Source organism: Anabrus simplex, chromosome 3 (genome assembly GCF_040414725.1).
Source record: "Anabrus simplex isolate iqAnaSimp1 chromosome 3, ASM4041472v1, whole genome shotgun sequence".
NCBI classification, from domain to species: Eukaryota; Metazoa; Arthropoda; class Insecta; order Orthoptera; family Tettigoniidae; genus Anabrus; species Anabrus simplex.
Window position 1 is genome coordinate 21,138,642 of NC_090267.1, and position 18,949 is coordinate 21,157,590.

The 18,949-nt window shown below is 40.1% G+C and overlaps 1 protein-coding gene across 3 annotated transcripts in view; it reads right to left on the reverse strand.

The window, feature by feature from the left end:
* The window catches only part of LOC136865933 (neuropeptides capa receptor), a 218,216-nt gene that overhangs the window by 137,382 nt on the left and 61,885 nt on the right, over window positions 1-18,949 (reverse strand). For all 3 annotated transcript variants that reach the window (XM_068226568.1, XM_068226565.1, XM_068226566.1), the window contains exon 2: window positions 7,129-7,178. The gene's annotated coding sequence lies outside the window, so the exon portion shown is untranslated. The remainder of the gene's footprint in view (window positions 1-7,128; window positions 7,179-18,949) is intronic.

The window sequence follows — 18,949 nt, forward strand, 5'->3', positions numbered from 1 at the left end:
CTTTTATTGCCATACTGATTAAACAATAATATAATGGCTATTGGCTGGATTACATATTATTAATGCATACATGAAATGACAAAGTGGTTGTCACCTTGGCCGTGTATACCCGGCATATGGGGCCATGTTTACATTCTATTTGGTCGATGTAGCGCGCAGTTTCACTATCTGTTAGTTATTTTGCACGTGTTCATTAGTGTTATAGTTATTAGCGATCCCTAGGTTCTTGATGGGCTATTGATATCTGATATCATGATCTTTAGAATTTACAGCTCCCGTATCGTGAGTGTGTCGAGGTGCTTCAGTTGCCTTCTTTGGTGCATGTTGGAAAGATGTTTTAAAATGTGATAGATACATCAAATGTGTGACAAATGTACAGTGAGTTATTATAAATGTGCCAATAACACAACTTTTAGATTGCCTAATGATAAATCATTAACGGGACAATATGTTAGGAGTTCTCACCGTGGACATTGGCAATACTTCTGTGTTTTAAATATGTTTATTACCAGAAATTCTTTGTAGGCCGAGTTCATTCTGTCGATAAAAGAAGGGCCCGAAGTGTCCATTGTCAATGTTTATGTCCCTCTACAGCAATTTTTTCTTCCTTTTCCTGGTGCTGATTAATGACAATTATTAATTTGAATTTATCCAATTACAGAATGAAAGGTAGTTTAGGAATTCAGTTAACTGAGAAAAATGTGAGTAACCTTCATGAAGAGTGTCTGTATGGTGTTCAGTTGGAAGTAGCCATTAATCTCTTTTACACTGTTATAAATTACCGATAAATGTTAATAATTTAATTATTTTAAATTTTGCTGCTTTTAAGGTTAGGTTTGTAGGATGAACATGCGATTATGTTTTAATACATTTTTAGCAAAGAGAGAAATATCATTTCGTCGTCTGTAAATTTGAAAACGTGGTTTATAACCGTTCTTGATTGCGGAAATTACGATCGTTATGAGCGTTAATTATTTTATATACGCCGTTTTATGAATGATTATAAAAATGCTGTCGCGTAAGAACTTTTTCCGGAGGTATTTGCTAAGAACCTCCAGACCGAAACTAATAAATTATAAATAAATCAGTGAAGGAACAGAGGTAACCGTGGTAATACTTGTGAACTCCCAGGAGCAAAATCAAAGGAATGCGATATAATAACGTTTGGCAGCAAATGATCCTCATCAGAAAGTAACGTAGCAGATAATGTAAATTTCTTGTCGTCAGTGTTAATGTGGTGTCGTTGAAAGCGGGTTGATATTCTTAAAATACAGCTTTATATCCACTTTTGAAGTTGGTTACTGTGATTCATTGTAACTGGTAATGGCATTTCAAGGTACTCGTATGAGTGTTTTGTGTTCTTTCACTTTATTTTACATGTCATGATTTACTGATAAATGCTGGTAGAAGTTTGTGATTTTCAACTTTACTGGTTGTAGGATTATGGACGAAGGTCGAACATCTATTTATGACTTTAATGTTTATTTTATACGGTACAGTAATATCATTTCACGGTTTTTGACTTTGGAAACGCTATTTATGTTAAATATATTTACTTTTACCTGGACTGTCAACATTACCAGCGCTGATTATTTTATATAGCATCGCTTTCTACTCACCCCACAACAGACAGCGAAAATACATCGAGGCTATATGGCCCAAGACCACCGCCATTTTGGATTCTTCATTAGGGTCTGATATATACTGCAGTAATTTTATTCACACCATCGTCTATCATCTTTGAGACTCAGGTGTCATGACCAAACTTCGTGGAGATTACAAAGGTACCGGACTAAACCGGTTGTACCGATATAAAGATAATATCATTCTGGGTAACAAAGGTTATGTATCAAGCAGGAATATGAGGGTGTTTCTCGGGTAAGGAAAAGAGCCATGCAATTTAAGTAAATACTACAACATTTAGACTACTTCACGTACAAATCTGTATAGAATGTAGAATGCGTGGCGAAGCACGGGCATGTCAGCTAGTATTCGGCCTGGATAGATGAACTGAGAAAAGATACGAGTTCGTAAAACTACGCTCGCATTTCTCGTAAAACTGGAAGTCTTCTGGCTCGAGGATCTGCAACCTTTAGTTCTTTTTGAATCATCTTTATCTACCAATGTTTATTACCACTGCTACCGGTCCATTTGATCAGTAGAGAGTATTCACTGCGCTCCTGCCTGTGCGTAACAGGGATGTCGCTCTATCTTAAGATGGTTTCAGCTGTTCGTCATCTCAGCCGCTCCTCCGTTCGGCGATGACAGGATGATCTTGACGTGTCCATTCCAGCTGACCCCTGTCGGTGGAGGCGGAAGAATAACACCCACGGTATCCCCTGCCTGTCGTAAGAGGCGATTAATAGGAGCCCCATGGGCTCAGAACGTTGGAGCGTGGGTTGGCGACGACGGGGACCTTAGCTGAGTCCTGGGATTGCTTCCACATACTTGTGCCAAGCTCCTCACTCTCATCCATCCTATCCGACCTCCCTCGGTCAATTATTGTTCTTTTCCGACCCCGACGGTATTAGAGCACTCGAGGCCTAGGAAGTGTTTCATTTTCACGCCCTTCGTGGCCCTTGTCTTTCTTTGGCCGATACCTTCATTTTTCGAAGTTTCGGATCCCTTCCATCCCATCACAGTATCGAGGATCAGCAATCTTGATTACTTTTTGAGTCATCTTTATCTATCAATGCTTATTACCACTACTTCTTTTCTTTCTCACCATACATGAGCCAGTAGTGTGAGCACTCCCGAATATCACGCAAGGCTAATGTTCTCTGATTAGTGTTATATAGAGGATGGTTGCCTAGTTGTACTTCCTCTTAAAACAATAATCACCACCACCACCACCACCATACCTGCTGAGTCGTCCCGTTCTCCAGTTTCTCCCCGAAAGCGCATTCCTGGAGAATTCGCACCTCTGTGGCGTGCATTTCTCCTTGCCCAGCATTCAAAGCCATACATGAGGAAAGATCTCAAGACCATCTTGTACGAACATCCGTCTGTTGCAGCCGTTAACTAATGCTTCACACAGTACACACCGCACTAACTAACTGCACGGTCGTCAGAATTATAACTGCCATTATAACTGGTGCATTCATAAATCTTCAAGTATCAACCGACTGATTCTGGATCGAACGCGCCAACTATAGTTGAGATACATCGCCTGAACCCGTAACACAAGAACTTCCTCGAGTGTTAGAGAACATTCTGTTGCAGACGAAGAGGAACAAGTGTGATTGGCATGAGGGTGCACACCACAGAGTGCAAGACGTAGTTCTGGTTGTCTTGAGTAAATTTTTCCCAAGCATTGGCTTAGCTTAGCCCCCACTTTCACAAGTCTAGGTCCTTTCGTGTGGCGAATGCCAAGAGATACCGATATACCGACTATACCGCACGACATATAACGGCGTATTGGAACAGCCTATAAGTACATCTCTTCCGAAAGTTCGGAACCATGTATACTACAACATAGCCTCTGTTCACGGCCAATAAGAAGAGACAATTACCGTTCTTTATTAAAATTACATTCAAGTGATCCGTTCTGGGGAATAATACGTGACAGGCTGAAATCATTTTTGTAGCTAATACCCATCATTTTGAATACAACTAGGTAAATTTGCAATACGGGCCAGGTGGGCAATAATGTTGCGTTGTCATTACCATCAGTGCGTACGCTATAATTACTCTTACATTTAAACTCCTCTTGGCATGAGAATAATGGGCGCCAGATTTCACCAAAATGGATCACTCGAATTTAATTTGTCGCAATATTAACAGACGGGAGAGCCTGCGTGGCTCAGGCGGCAGCGCGCCGGCCTCTCACAGCTGGGTTCCGTGGTCCAAATCCTGGTCACTCCATCTGAGATTTGTGCTAGACTAAGCGGAGGCAGGGCAGGTTTTCTCCGGGTACTCCGGTTTTCCTTGTCATAAGTCATTCCAGCAACACTCTCCAATATCATTTCAGTTCATCTGTCATTCATTAATCATTGCCCCAGACGAATGCGACAGGCTTCGACAGCCGGCACAATTCCTATCCTCGCCGCCAGATGGGAGCTGCATTCATTCCATTCCTGACCCAGTCGAATGACTGGAAACAGGCTGTGTATTTTCATTTACATTTTCATCAACAGACGATGTAAAGTGACGTAGTCAAACAGTTCAACTCATCAAGTGAATATGTTCGACACATTATAAATCAAATATTATTAGTCAATTATGTAACTGGAATGATAAGAGCATAATGATGCAAAGTGTTCATTTTCTGTTCTTAAATGACTAATTATTATTATTATTATTATTCATATTATTATTTGTGTACAATTTTCTTTACGTCACACTGACACAGACAGGTCGTAGGACGACGATGGGATAGCAAAGGGCTAGCAGTGGGAAGGAAGCGGCCGTCGCCTCAATTAAGATGTGAAAAGTTGGAAACCACGGAAAACCATCTTCAGGGCTGCCGGCAGTGGGGATCGAACTCACTATCTCCGAATATAAACGCACAGCTTCGCGACTGTAACCGCACGGCCAAATCTCTGGGTGCTAAATTATTCCAGGAAATGCTGTAATTTCGCAAACTTCTACCGCGATTCGCCTGAAAAGACGTTCTCTTTACTTATAGATGTATCCGGTGTACGATTCTCTCTTTCCCACTAGCGAGTCACAAGCGAGTTCGGAAAGCGCTAATCTTGTGCATCTCTGTTCTTTTAAGAGACTCAGGTTCATTTCATTCTATGATGTGGTCGTTCTCTGCTTCTTCCTTGTTTTATGGTGTAAATTAGCTGCCCTCCGGGTAACGATCAGTTTTATGTGGTCTTTTTTTCTCTGCATTCCGTTTTGTAACCAGACGTTAAGTCTTACGCCACACGTAAAGCTTCTTCTAGGAGGTTAAACGGATCTTTTGGAGGTCTCATTTACCGGAGTTGTAACCACTTATCCCCAGGGTTAACTATGGTCTCTCTCTCCTTTCATTCTCGAGTATCACAGAAAGTTAATGTTTTTAATGGGAACCGGGATACGAGTCTCGGGAAACAGTGCTTCAGGAACGTTGCAGGGACCTCAACCCGCTTAGCTCGAGAGGTGACATGCAATGACAGCTGAACACGAAGGAAATCCAGTTTGTTACGTGGATGTTAATACCAAGTTGCAGGATCTGCATAAGAACTATTTTTATTGACTGGAATTCACACAACAGCTATCTTGATAAGAAGTTAGTTAAAATATCACTGAACTGTTGCCTGACTGTGTAGTCGCATTGATTGCTGGTTGTGGGATCGAATCCACAGCCAGTAGTTTGCCATTTTTGATTGCGTAATTCCACATCTCAGTAGATTCCTTTTCCAGCGTATCTGTACCAGCTTTAATTGAAAGGTTTCTCAAAACATCTGTATGGTAAATATTGGTATTGTTGTCATACATTTATAATACCTTACCTTATTTATTAGCTGGCTCTGTGGATCAGCGGTAGAGTGTCGGCCTCCGGATCCCAAGATAGCGGGTTCAAACCCGGCAGAGGTAGTCGGATTTTTGAAGGGCGGAAAAACGTCCATTCGACACTCCATGTCGTACGACGTCGGCATGTAAAAGGTCTCTGGTGACACATTTGGTGTTTACCCGACAAAATTCATTAAATCTCAGCCATAGACGCCCAAGAGAGTTTCGGTTTACTCGGTCTGCCATCTAGTGGGCCTAGAGTAAAACGGAACGTCGAAATTGACGAGCAGACAGCCAGATGGCGTCAAATTGAAATGTCTGCACATGGTAGCTGAGGCCATACGATATTATTATTATTATTACTATTATTACTATTTACCTCATTTATTTATTTATTTATCCATTTATTTATTTATTTATTTATTTATTTATTTATTTATTTATTTATTTATTTATTTATTTATTTATTTATTTATTTATTTGTTTATTTATTAGAATTAATGTAAATTTCGACGTCTTGAGAAATGCCTTTACGATGCAAACATACAACTCTCTCTTACTTTAACGCTAGATTAAGATGTGAAAAATGAAAATCCACAGCCTCTTTTCAGTCATTCGTCGGGGTCAGGAATGGAATGAATGAAGCCCCCATCTAGTGGCGAGGAAAGGAATTTTGCCAGTTACCGAAGCCTGTCGCACTCCTCTGGGGCAATGATTAATGACTGACAGATGAAATGAAGTGATGTTGAAGATTGTTTCTGGAGTGAAAGATGACAGTGAGAACCGAAGTACTCGCAGAAAAACGTGTCCTACCTTTGCTTGTCCAGCACAAATCTCATATGGAGTGGCCGGGATTTGAACCACGGAAGCAGCAGTGACAGCCCGGTGCACTGCCGCCTGAGTCACCGAGGCTCTAGATGAGAATATATTTATCTATATCGTGTCAGAAGCAGAGTTACATATATAGCTTAGATATAAAGGTGTACAGAAAGTATCTATAAGAAAAAAATATTATTATTATTATTGTTATTATTAAATTAGTTAATTATTCTGTTTGTCTTGTTCGTGTTTAATTTCAATTCATTATTTTTAGTTACTTACACAACTGCCTCTAGTTTTTCTTTTGGTGGTCTATTTGTCTTGCGATGAACCTGTTCAGACAGGTGACCGTGGTATAGGGCAACAAAGCTAGGAAAAGAAATGGAGCCTTAATTGAGGAACAGCCCCGGTTGCTTGGTATGTAAATGTGAATTCACGTAAACCGATGTTCAGGGCTGCCGACAATGGGGCTCGAACAAACCATTTCATAAACTGACATATTCAAGGTGTGGACCCCCAAGCAAACTCACTCGGTATGTATAGGCTTTACTATGCAATGTTCGTATTGTTACAATAAAATAGTAAATTTAGAATAATTTATCACTTGATTAAAGTAATTTTGGAGTGTACCACGTACTGTCGTACCAAAATACCATCTAGTCCATTAGTGGAATTGATCAACGAAATAGCAAATTTTCTAGACTTACGTAACGCGATATGATCTACACTAATATGAAATAATGAGACATTTTATGGAAGAGTGAAAAGCGTTTAAATTGTTTGGAAATACTGACCACATTTCTGAGATATCTTGAGTACAGGGTATCTAGAAACTATCAATTTATTGCAGGCTGTAAAGTGAAGTCTTACCTTGTCTGCACTCCAAGTACGACTCGTCCTGGTCACGTCATTTTGGCGACCTAATGAAGAAAAAAAGACATGTAAATTACAAGATAGAATGGTAATAACCAGAATGGCTTTTGGCCTGTGAAGAGGCCTGATGCAGGTCTTTCAAGTTAACGACGTATAGGCGACCTGCTCCTCTGTGTGGATGGAGCACTACATGTGATTCATTCTAATGAACGGCACAAACACACCCAGCCCCCAAGCCACATGAATTAGCCAATGAAGGTTAAAATCCCCGACGAGCCCGGGAAGCGAACCCGGGACTCTCTGGACCATAGGCCAGCACGCTAACCATTTAGCCGTGGAGCCGGACAGATAAAATGCTAGTATCAACATAAACAATATTATCTATAATAAAGAACAAACATCAAGAAAGATCGATTCTATTTTTACGCAGTATTCACAACGCTGACGGGAATCAACATATGAACTGAAAGTAAAACACGAACGTAAAGGCGTAGTAACGCAGCCTGAGTTATAACTGTTTATCTTCTCCAAGTTACAGACGTACAAAAGTATTGTTTTGAAGGATTACATTACCAACCAATTTAAGTTCAGGGATAACCGAAGAGTGCAGTTGGCTCCACAGAATACAGAAACATTTGTTCCGTACATTAAATTAACCATAGGTCTTAAAGGTATAAGATGGGCTGTCTGCCTCCCAGGTGTTCAAGTGTAGACGTGACGCACTGCTTGATTTTGGTTTAACTCATATCTTAGCTGCAGACAATCAAAATGGGCAAACGTTCAGTACCTCAGAGCAGATGTTAGAAATGTCTTAGTGGCACAACTTACATACACGCAACAATGATTAGTGTATTTCTTGACAAATTCCCGGCGTTTCTCGTACATGACTTGCAGGGCTGGCGACGGAGAAACGGAAGAACACAAGGAGGATAGCTGGAAGATCACGCGGTCAGCGCCCACAGTGTGGGTCGTTAACGCTCCAGTGTCTGGGAGGTAGGCAGCCCAAAGTAATCACGCAACCCTATGGTTCAAAATACTTTTATTTGTATCTCTAGTACTCCTCTAATTTATGAAACAAAGTTTTCTGCACAATCTATATTATTTGATTTGTATGAAAATACATAGCAACATTAATGGAACTAAAACAGGAAATGTAAAATTTCTGGTTAATATTAGCTGAATAAAAATACTGTACGTTATAAAAACTGTGTAAAATATTATTTCTGATCTTTCACATTTTGCGTACTTTTATTTAACCAATAACAATATTAACATAGAGATTAATTCAAAAATTGCAGTCTTAAAAAACATCAAAATATCTCCGGCAATACTTGTTCAATCTGAATGTAACAAACGTTGTAGACTATCATCCACGCGCTATGATAACAGAGATCTTCACAAATTTAAACTTTCATTCCAAAGCTTATCAACGCCGAATATCGCTGACATGGAAATAGAGTGAAACCTGTTACATTAATAGAAATAGTATAAAATTTGTCCATAACCATTTTTTTTAGTTCAAAAATTGAGCTTTGTATCATTTTCAGTTACTTCTTTTTTACAATTTCATGTTCCAAATTGTCCACACACTTTAAATGCATCTTCTACTTTATAATAGAATTGATCTGAGTTCTTCTACATTACAATCTTTCGGCTTATTTCCTTTCCGATATCCCATTTTCACTATCCTGCATCATTTTTATTCAGTCTTCAAGAGAAACTCCGTTTCTCGCATTCTTAGACATAAGTTATCTACAATCAAAGCACGTCACATGAAATGAACACACGCCCTCTTGCCCTTAGTTTTAAAAGTGTATTGAAAAATTTAATTTAACTTCTAACAAAGATTCCTTCCTAATTGGAAGTGGAAATTCCTTAGTTCATTAGGTATGCCCTGCTCGGTCGATTACTCTCGCTGATTCGGAATGTAAACCTTCACATTCACAACATTCACACTTCCTACATCTTGAAGAACTTCGTATAGGCTGGCCAGTCATTACACTTTCTGATGCGTCAATTAAATCATAGTTTACTGCAGATTGTTTGGACCGGGTGAGTTGGCCGTGCGGTTAAGGTTCGCGCAGCTGTGAGCTTACATCCGGGAGATAGTGGGTTCAAACCCCACTGTCGGCAGCCCTGAAGCTGGCTTTCCGTGGTTTCCCATTTTCACACCAGGCAAATGCTGGGGCTGTACCTTAATTAAGGCCATGGCCGCTTCCTTCCCACTCCTAGGTCTTTCTTATCCCATCGTCGCCATAATACCTATCTGTGTCGGTGCGACATAAAGGAAAATAGCAAATAAAAGTAGATTATTTACATTTTTACAATTTCCGTTTTACTTGAATAAACAGTATAATCTTAGTCATGCGCAAACCCATAAAGGAAACAAAATATCCTCCAAATTTCACTGAGGAGGGGTCCTTAAAAAGAGGCCAGACAAATAAAAAGGCCTGGTCGGTGGTTGGAAAGAGGGGTGGTCTTTAAATAGACGTACAGAGTACATTAACGTTATAGTATTTTAACTCGGTACCTTCAATAATTGGTCTTTAAGAGGGATGGTCTCTTAATAGGGGTGGTCTTAAAGACAAGTTTGACTGTAATGGTAGACGCAGAAAAAGGTTATCTCGCCATAAATGGCACGATAGCGTGAGATAAATAATAGCAATCGTACGTCGTATTACATGTGGAGGAGAGGTCTGTTCATCACGAATGCCAGGAACACCGACCCGGCTATACGAGATGCTTGTTGTTTGGAGGGGGCCTAACATCTAGGTCATCGGCCCAGGCCATAGAAGTATATTTACTTTTATAATCGAAGATCAACAATCGCGCATCATCCTCCATGATTCCTGCCGCTACTACCAGCGCCATCATTACTACAAAGGCAAAAATTAAAACCAAATAAAATTAGCCATTAAGTAAACATTTGTCAATAATCTCAAATCCAAATTTCCATATGCACTATAAATTTTAAATAATCCTACCAAAATAACAATAAGTTTGTAATGAAATGTTTGTAATGAAATGAAATGTCCTAATAAAGAATTCATTTCAGTATTTAGGGCTAATGGTAACTTCTGAATTTTTGCGTTGGTTGTTAATTGTATATAGTATTTAAGGCATAATCTTTAGGATAGATATTATAATTATTGTAAGCGTGTTAAAATTAGCCATCATTTGAATAATATTATAAGTAATTTATTTTAATATGATTTCATAATAATATTAAGTAGTGTATTGTTAAAATTAAATTTAACTGTAATAATGATAAAATTAGTATACATGAAATGTGACACATTTATTTGATGTTAATTTATATGAAGGAAGTAGGCAAATTTAATTTTCACCATTACTGAGCGGACAACCGCCTACACGCAACCGATTTTATTTGACATAAGACACGTGATAAGGCTCATTTAGACGGACACCTCGACTTCCCGACAGTGGACATCGACATTTGTCTAGTCCACTTGTCTTAAGCGGGCAATTTATACGTTCCAGGACAATTTTTACACCCAGATATGTTATCCTTTCTGTTAAACCTTCTGCAGACATACGAGAAATCATTTTGAATTTCTGTACTATTTCGAGTCCAAGGAAAAGAGAGAAGAAATGCACACAGGAATGCCGTAGTAGCCGAGTGAATTCGTGTGTACAAGAATCTTTCCAAATCTTTCTTTATGGTCGTTTTACGTTCTAGTTAATGTGTATTCTGAGAATTCTACTTGCCCGGGAATGCTGTCAGTGACTCTGTTTACTCACAAAATACAAAGGGATTTTCCAACCTCGCTTGCATCATTCTGTCACTGATAAGGCTTAAGTCAAGTAGTTCGGTTAAACATGAAAGGGAAGAGACTTGTATGCTGTTGTTGACACGGAAATACCGTGCCCCCAGTAAACATGAAAAACAAAGAACTAGGACTTTCAGCGAGAAAGCAATTCAAATGAGAGAAAACTGAAACACAATTGTGACGAATTAAAATTAAATTTAAAGTGAATGGGAGGATAATAGTAATCGAGGAGTGAATATTTCAGAAGTGAATGTTGCGGTATGTAAGTGGTTCATGTTTGTTCGAGCAATGAAACTGCTAGCAGGTGGGCCACTGTTACAGGAGAAACCGCGAGAAATCGCAAATAATCTGAAAGTTTATATTCTTGAGCTGATGATGAATTTGTGTGTCACGGTGGATCGCGATCACAGGGATACAAAATGAAACCATTTAATAGAATTTCGCGGTAAAGAAAAACTGTGCTAAATTTACACACACAGCTGATTAATTACTTCCTGAAGCTGTAATGTTCGTAGAGGCTGTAAAATAACTTCTAATATCTTCCAGAAAAACATTTGGTTAGAAATAATTTAGAATGATGAAATTAAAGATTTACGTTGCCATCGATGCTTTCACGGTCCATACTTATAGACATGATGCTGTATAGCCTTGCCTGTCCACGACAAAGGGCTCTTAAACAATGACTTTTCGAAATTTAGACGTTATAAAAGAAGTGGAAATGGTACGTTCATTCGTCACCAGATGGCTCCGGGACGTAGCACAGCGCTAGCGTTCGAAGCGGAAGCTGAGCGAACCATCAGAATCAGTCTAAGAGCGTCACATAACATGTGTACGTAACATATGACATTGACACAAGCCTGGAATGATACATCTGGCAACTAGCGCGAGTTAAATGGCGGAGATGGTCTTTATATGGCACAAGATCACGTGATCATCGGCTCATATTGATATGAAAAATAGTTATATAATAATCGACACGAGAAGGAAACCGCGTACGAAAATAATACGAGAAATCGGAGTGGTTTTGGCAAGGATACACACTTCATCGGGAAAGGTACAATGCATTACAAAATAGTCCGGCTTCATGGCTAAATGGTTAGCGTGCTGCCCTTTGGTCACAGGAATCCCGGGTACGATTTCTGGCAGGGTCGGGAATTTTAACCATAATTGGTTAATTTTGCTAGCACGGGGACTGGGTGTATATGTCATCTTCATCATCATTTCATCCTCATCACGACGAGCAGGTCGCCTATGGACGTCAAATGAAAAGACCTGTATGTGGCGAGCCCAACTTGTCCTCGGACACTCCCGGCACTAAAAGCCACACGCCATTTCATTTCATTACAAAATATTTGCTGCGTTAACAAAAGCTGGATATGATTTCTAGAAATTAAATGCATGATGTGAGGAGGGAATCGTTTGCAAGGTCATTTAATTATCAACATTGTTTAGGGAACATTGCGTAGGTGACACGCAAACCTTCCGCACCTTACATCCGGTTACACCACATCGCAATGTCTCCACAACATCATCAAGGACAAAGATCTCAGCGGAATAATAAAAATTTAATATGATTGGTTAATAAATATCTCAAGGTAAATACTGCCCGGTAATTAGGTATGTAAATCACCTGTTCTGTTTCCGGTTTCATCACGCCCGGGAAAGCGTAGTAGCATGACTTCATCCTGTATTGGGTCTTTTGGAGATCCAACATTTGTCCATGTGCTCCAGTTTCACGAGGATCTTCAGATTTCAAAGGGGTAAGCGCTTGCAACGTTTCGGTATTATGATTTAACTTACTTTGTGCAGGAGCTGATAGCTGTTAACCTCAAAGGTTTTTATACGAATTTTACGATGGAGTAATTAAGCCATGCTACTTCCATCCTCGTCTTATAGAGGTAAGCCTACTTTTTATAAAACTGCAATTCTAAGGTAAATGCATTTTTTTATTTGGATTAGCCTCAGTAATACAGCGTCAGTTTTAATTTGTAAATTCATACGATATTTTTGTTGGCCAATGTAATTCCATTCACCGATAAAATATTGTAATTGTACAAGATACCTTTCTAAGTAGTATATTTTAATTCTCTGCTTGTAGCTTGTAGTCGTATAGATGGGATTAACCCATTATTTCATTCGAAGACTTTTCAATAGGGATTTTTAGGTATTTTACGTGCATCGCTTCAAGAGGCCATGTAATTCACTCTGCGTGGTGGGAACCTTTCATTTTTTTCATACTAATTCCTTGAGCTCCCTCGGCTATACACGCCTCCCTCCAAAGCTAAAAGAACAAGTCTTCCATGTCTCAGAAGGTCTCTCCTCTTCGAGTCAAATCTCATAAACTCTTTCTCATTCGGTTCTGTAGCTCTATCAACCCATCTCACATTAAATATTCTTCTAAAATTTGGGGTAAAATTTGCTTTTGAAAAAATCAAATTATTATAAATATGTACTTCAATACATGAAATTCAAATTGATGGCGATTAATTTATTTCCATTCAACGAATCGTTTTCGAGAGACATTTGTATATAATTTGGGGGTGGACAACTGCCGGATACAATGCATCGACTGGAGGAAACTGATTCAGAGCCTGTGAAACTATATTCAGTGAAATAATGAGTTCTCTAGAGTTCGACGAGATGACGCCTTCTATATGTCTGTCATCATGGCCATCTAACAACACGTCACATCACAGCCTGTCAGATAATATCGACTATCTCTTTGGTAATGTCTCTCAATCATGGTCATCCATCATTACTTCACATCACAGCATGTCAGATAATATCGACTATCTCTTTGATAATATGTCTCTCAATCATGGTCATCCATCATTACTTCACATAACAGCCTGTCAGATAATATCGACTATCTCTTTGATAATATGTCTCTCAATCATGGTCATCCATCATTACTTCACATCACAGCCTGTCAGTTAATATCGACTATCTCTTTGATAATATGTCTCTCAGTCATGGTCATCCATCATTACTTCACATCACAGCCTGTCAGATAATATCGACTATCTCTTTGATAATATGTCTCTCAGTCATGGTCATCCATCATTACTTCACATCACAGCCTGTCAGTTAATATCGACTATCTCTTTGATAATATGTCTCTCAGTCATGGTCATCCATCATTACTTCACATCACAGCCTGCAAGATAATATCGACTATCTCTTTGATAATATGTCTCTCAATCATAGTCATCCATCATTACTTCACATCACAGCCTGCAAGATAATATCGACTATCTCTTTGATAATATGTCTCTCAGTCATGGTCATCCATCATTACTTCACATCACAGCCTGCAAGATAATATCGACTCTCTTTGATAATATGTCTCTCAATCATGGTCATCCATCATTACTTCACATCACAGCCTGCAAGATAATATCGACTATCTCTTTGATAATATGTCTCTCAGTCATGGTCATCCATCATTACTTCACATCACAGCCTGTCAGATAATATCGACTATCTCTTTGATAATATGTCTCTCAATCATGGTCATCCATCATTACTTCACATCACAGCCTGTCAGTTAATATCGACTATCTCTTTGATAATATGTCTCTCAATCATGGTCATTCATCATTACTTCACATCACAGCATGTCAGTTAATATCGACTATCTCTTTGATAATATGTCTCTCAATCATGGTCATCCATCATTACTTCACATCACAGCCTGCAAGATAATGTCGACTATCTCTTTGGTAATATGTCTCTCAATCATGGTCATTCATCATTACTTCACATCACAGCCTGCAAGATAATATCGACTATCTCTTTGATAATATGTCTCTCAGTCATGGTCATCCATCATTACTTCACATCACAGCCTGCAAGATAATGTCGACTATCTCTTTGGTAATATGTCTCTCAATCATGGTCATTCATCATTACTTCACATCACAGCCTGCACGTTTGCTAGGTAACGTCGCTTCACACATTTTGTATCGTTAATTTCGTGATGCACTTTTTCACACGACCCCCAACTATAAGACATATTTATGTCAACACCACATTTTCAAGGCTACTCTCTTTGTTCCTGCTGTAGTTTCGTCCACGTTTCACTCGCTTCCCTTGCACTGCCGCCTTCCAAATAAATACACTCACGAGGGAACGGTACGAAGTCGGACGGCGAATTTCGATTTGATTTTTACATATTCGTAAAGGTCTTTTTAAGCTGAAGCAGGTAGTGGAAGTCTAATTTTTCGCTGGTCTTTTTTAAGGGGGCATTTGAGGGCTCAAAGTTGGCGGTGCGCGCCCTGAATTGTACAGTACATGCTGGCACATGTCAGCGCTCACGGCCAGCGGCTGCTCTGCCTCGCCTTCCCTCTCCACTCCTTCGGTTCTCCTCTGTCCCCTACCACATACGGTTGCAAACAGTTGTGTATATGAGACGGCGAGTCCTATTCTATTCGGTCAAGTTCTCCACGACTGATGGCTATTCCACATACAGGATATCGCATTGGATTCTTTACTTTGTTATGGCCGCTTGCAACATTATTGCAGCTCTTATTAATGCCTACGGTGTTAATATTCAGGAAGCTACAGGGCTTTCTGATGAAGAGCAAATCATGTATACACAAATAAATATAACGTTTGATGCAATTTTGGAGGGTAAATGCGAAATTATTCAGGAGGAAGAAGCCGTTTTCGTTGATTCAGAAGACGAAGATGGCGTTGAGGAGGGGACAACAACACCGAAAAAACGCAAACCCGGAGATGAGTTTAACGCAGATAACAAGTCTTGTGATGGCCGAGGAAGACTCTGTAAGTCAGTGGAAGATTATGATTCCGAATCAATGTTGGACATGTATAATAATAATAATAATAATAATAATAATAATAATAATAATAATAATAATAAAGGAACGAGGACCTATGAACGCCGTACGGAAGTATAAGAAGACTCGGAGACAAATTTATGGAATCGTCAACCACGTTGAACACAATGGAGAAATTAGGAAATGTGCGATGCTTCGAGCTTATGTGAAAGAAGAGTTCACCAAGGCAAGGATGCGTTGGAATGGCGTATGGCTTTTAGTGCCGGGAGTGTCCGAAGACATGTTCGGCTCGCCAGGTGCAGGTCTTTTGATTTGATTCCCGTAGGCGACCTGCGCGTCGTGATGATGATGGAATGATGATGAAGACGACACATACACCCAGCCCCTGTGCCAGAGAAATTAACCAATGATGGTTAAAATTCCCGACCATGCCGCGAATCGAACCCGGGACCCCTATGACCAAAGGCCAGAACGCTAACCATTTAGCCATGGAGCCGGACAAGGATGCGTTATTTATATGTCAAAAAATCGGACAATGAGCGTTGGATTGGTGAGGGTAGAGAGTTGTTTTGCCCCAAACACTCTCTCCAAAGCGAGTCATACTTGACAAACCTTAAAAGGCGTTTGAAAAATTCGGTTCCGAAAAGTAGCCAAACTAGTCAGTAAAACGTTTAAAACAGACGAAGAAGTACGACACAAAGTGGCTAAAAAGTTTGTAACATTCATTAATGAATTGCAAGAAAAGAAAGAGATCCCGGATGGCAATATCTGGAATTCGGACCAGTCCCGATTTGAGTACGAAATGGTAACACAGAGAAGTTATGATTTTCGTGGTGTGAGAGACGTTCTTGCTACGCTTGTTTGCCGAAATAGTTTTACGCACTCCCACACAGTGCAATATCACATTTCTAAAGCCGGAGAAATGGGACATTTGTTCTTGGTCGTTTTCCAAGAAATTAATGGAAAGTTTGGACGTAGAGTACAAGAAAGTACCAAAGCTTACATGGATGCCTTTAAATATGTCGTAATTGATTGTTCATCTTCCGGGAAAATGGGGAAAGGGCATGTACGTGACTGGTTCCAAAACGTTTTCCATCCGCAATTACAGGGAGACGGAAGAAATCTTCTTCTTATAGATTCATTCAGTGGCCAGGCCAACAATGCACAACTTGAATCCCTGACGAACAAACCTGTACAAATTGAATACATACAGAAAGGAACTACGATCTTTGCCAGCCGTGTGATCTTGGACTCTTCCTACAACTAAAATGTTTAGTACGTCGAATGGAAAACATTTGCCGGGTAAGGAATTTACACGGCCAGTCAAAATTAAAACCCAAAAACAGACGTTTCATTATATCTAGTCAAATACTAGCGCATAACCAATTACAAGCTGATTGTTTTGTACCAATGCTAAAATATGCTTGGAAAGCGGGTGGGTATTCCAGTACTGACAATACACCACAATTTCATACTGTCTCACAAACGAATTTTCATGATTTGACTGATACAGTGTGTGCCGGCAATGTTTGTACCAATTTTTCGTTTATAAGGTGCGCACATTGCTGTTTTGTTTTTTGTTATTCACATTTTGTGTTAGATTTTCACTATCATGCCATGAACAATGGTCCAATGCCAGACTGTGTTAGAATAAAGTCATTTCTTGAACACTTGGAATGTCATGATGATGCAGATGATATTTGATTATGTATTATTTGTATGTTAAGTAGTGATTTGTAAACAATTTTATTGTTTATTTATTCCATAATGAATTCATCTTTGTAAATAAAATGTCCCAACTAACGTCAGTCTTCACCCGCAATCCCGTGTACACAACTGTAGGCAGCCGTATGTGGTGGGGGAGAGAAGTGAACCGAAGGAGTGAAGAGGGAAGGCGAGGCAAGACAGCCGCTGGCTGTGAGCGCTGACGCGTGCCGGCATGCACTGTACAATTCATTGCGCGCACCGCCAACTTTGAGCTCCCAAATGGCCCCTTAAAAAGGACCAGCGAAAAATTAGACTTCCACTACCTGTTTCAGCTTAAAAAGACCTTCACAAATATGTAAAAATCAAATCGAAATTCGCCGTCCGACTTCGTACCGTTCCCTCGTCAGAACAATCTTCATTGGTCTCCATACAATCATATCAGCAACAGAGGCTATGCGAGTTAAACTTGCGAAACGTGTAACTGACGACTGAGTGGAGCTACACGGTACAAGTGACGATAAACCATGAAATGTGGGGAACAATAATCCAAGTTAAGTGTCATACAAACGAATACGTTGTAGCACCTGCCGTAAACAGAACAACTGAAGCGACAGTCCATAAATATCCCTTCATTGGAGTCTGATGCCAGACCATCCCGGCAGCCACAAAAATAACCACATGTCAGAGACCGGGTAAGTATTTACAGGCTATACGGGTCACGTGCCTGCCTCTTACCCGGTGGCCGTTGGTTCGATTCACGGAAAGGTCAGGGACTTTTACCTGGATCTAAGGGCTAGTTCGATGTCTACTCAGCTTACGTGATTACAATTGACGAGCTATCTGACGGTGAGATGGCATTCCCGGTCTCGGTCAGGATTAACGGCCAAGTGGATTCGCCGTGCTGACCACACGACACTTCGTAATCTGCAGGTCTTCGAGCTGAGCAGTGGTCGCTTGGTAGAACAAGGTGAAAATGTAGCAAGCATTTTGTCTTTTGCCCACAATTTGGTTTTAATAGCAGACTATGCTGAAAACCTGCAATGTAATATCTTGTAACTTGAAAATACACTTAACAAAATGGAAATTGCAACACCATGAAGGCATTGGTCGTTTGTGTTGATTTTCAAGATATGGAACGATGCCATGTAGGTATGTAAACGATCAAAGTTTCAGACACATTGGATTGTTGCTACAGGTCTCCCCACGTGATTGATCGCGGAGGAATCAACTCCAGTATACGGACTCTGGTGTAGCGTAGTTGACTTGCAGTCTGTGCAGTGAAATGTTCCCCGTCAAACATGCCTCGACGACAGAGAAGAGCACGCTATCAACAACTGTCGCCGTTTGAGAGGGCTCGGATAATTGGGCTGTGTGAGGGTGGATTATCGCTAAGGACTGTCGCCGACAGGCATCTACGGTACAAAGTGTATGGCAGCCGTGGTCAAATGAAGGTACCCACACTCGTACACCTGGCACAGGCCCAGCGCGGCGGACAACTATGAGAGAGGATCGCCGCATCAT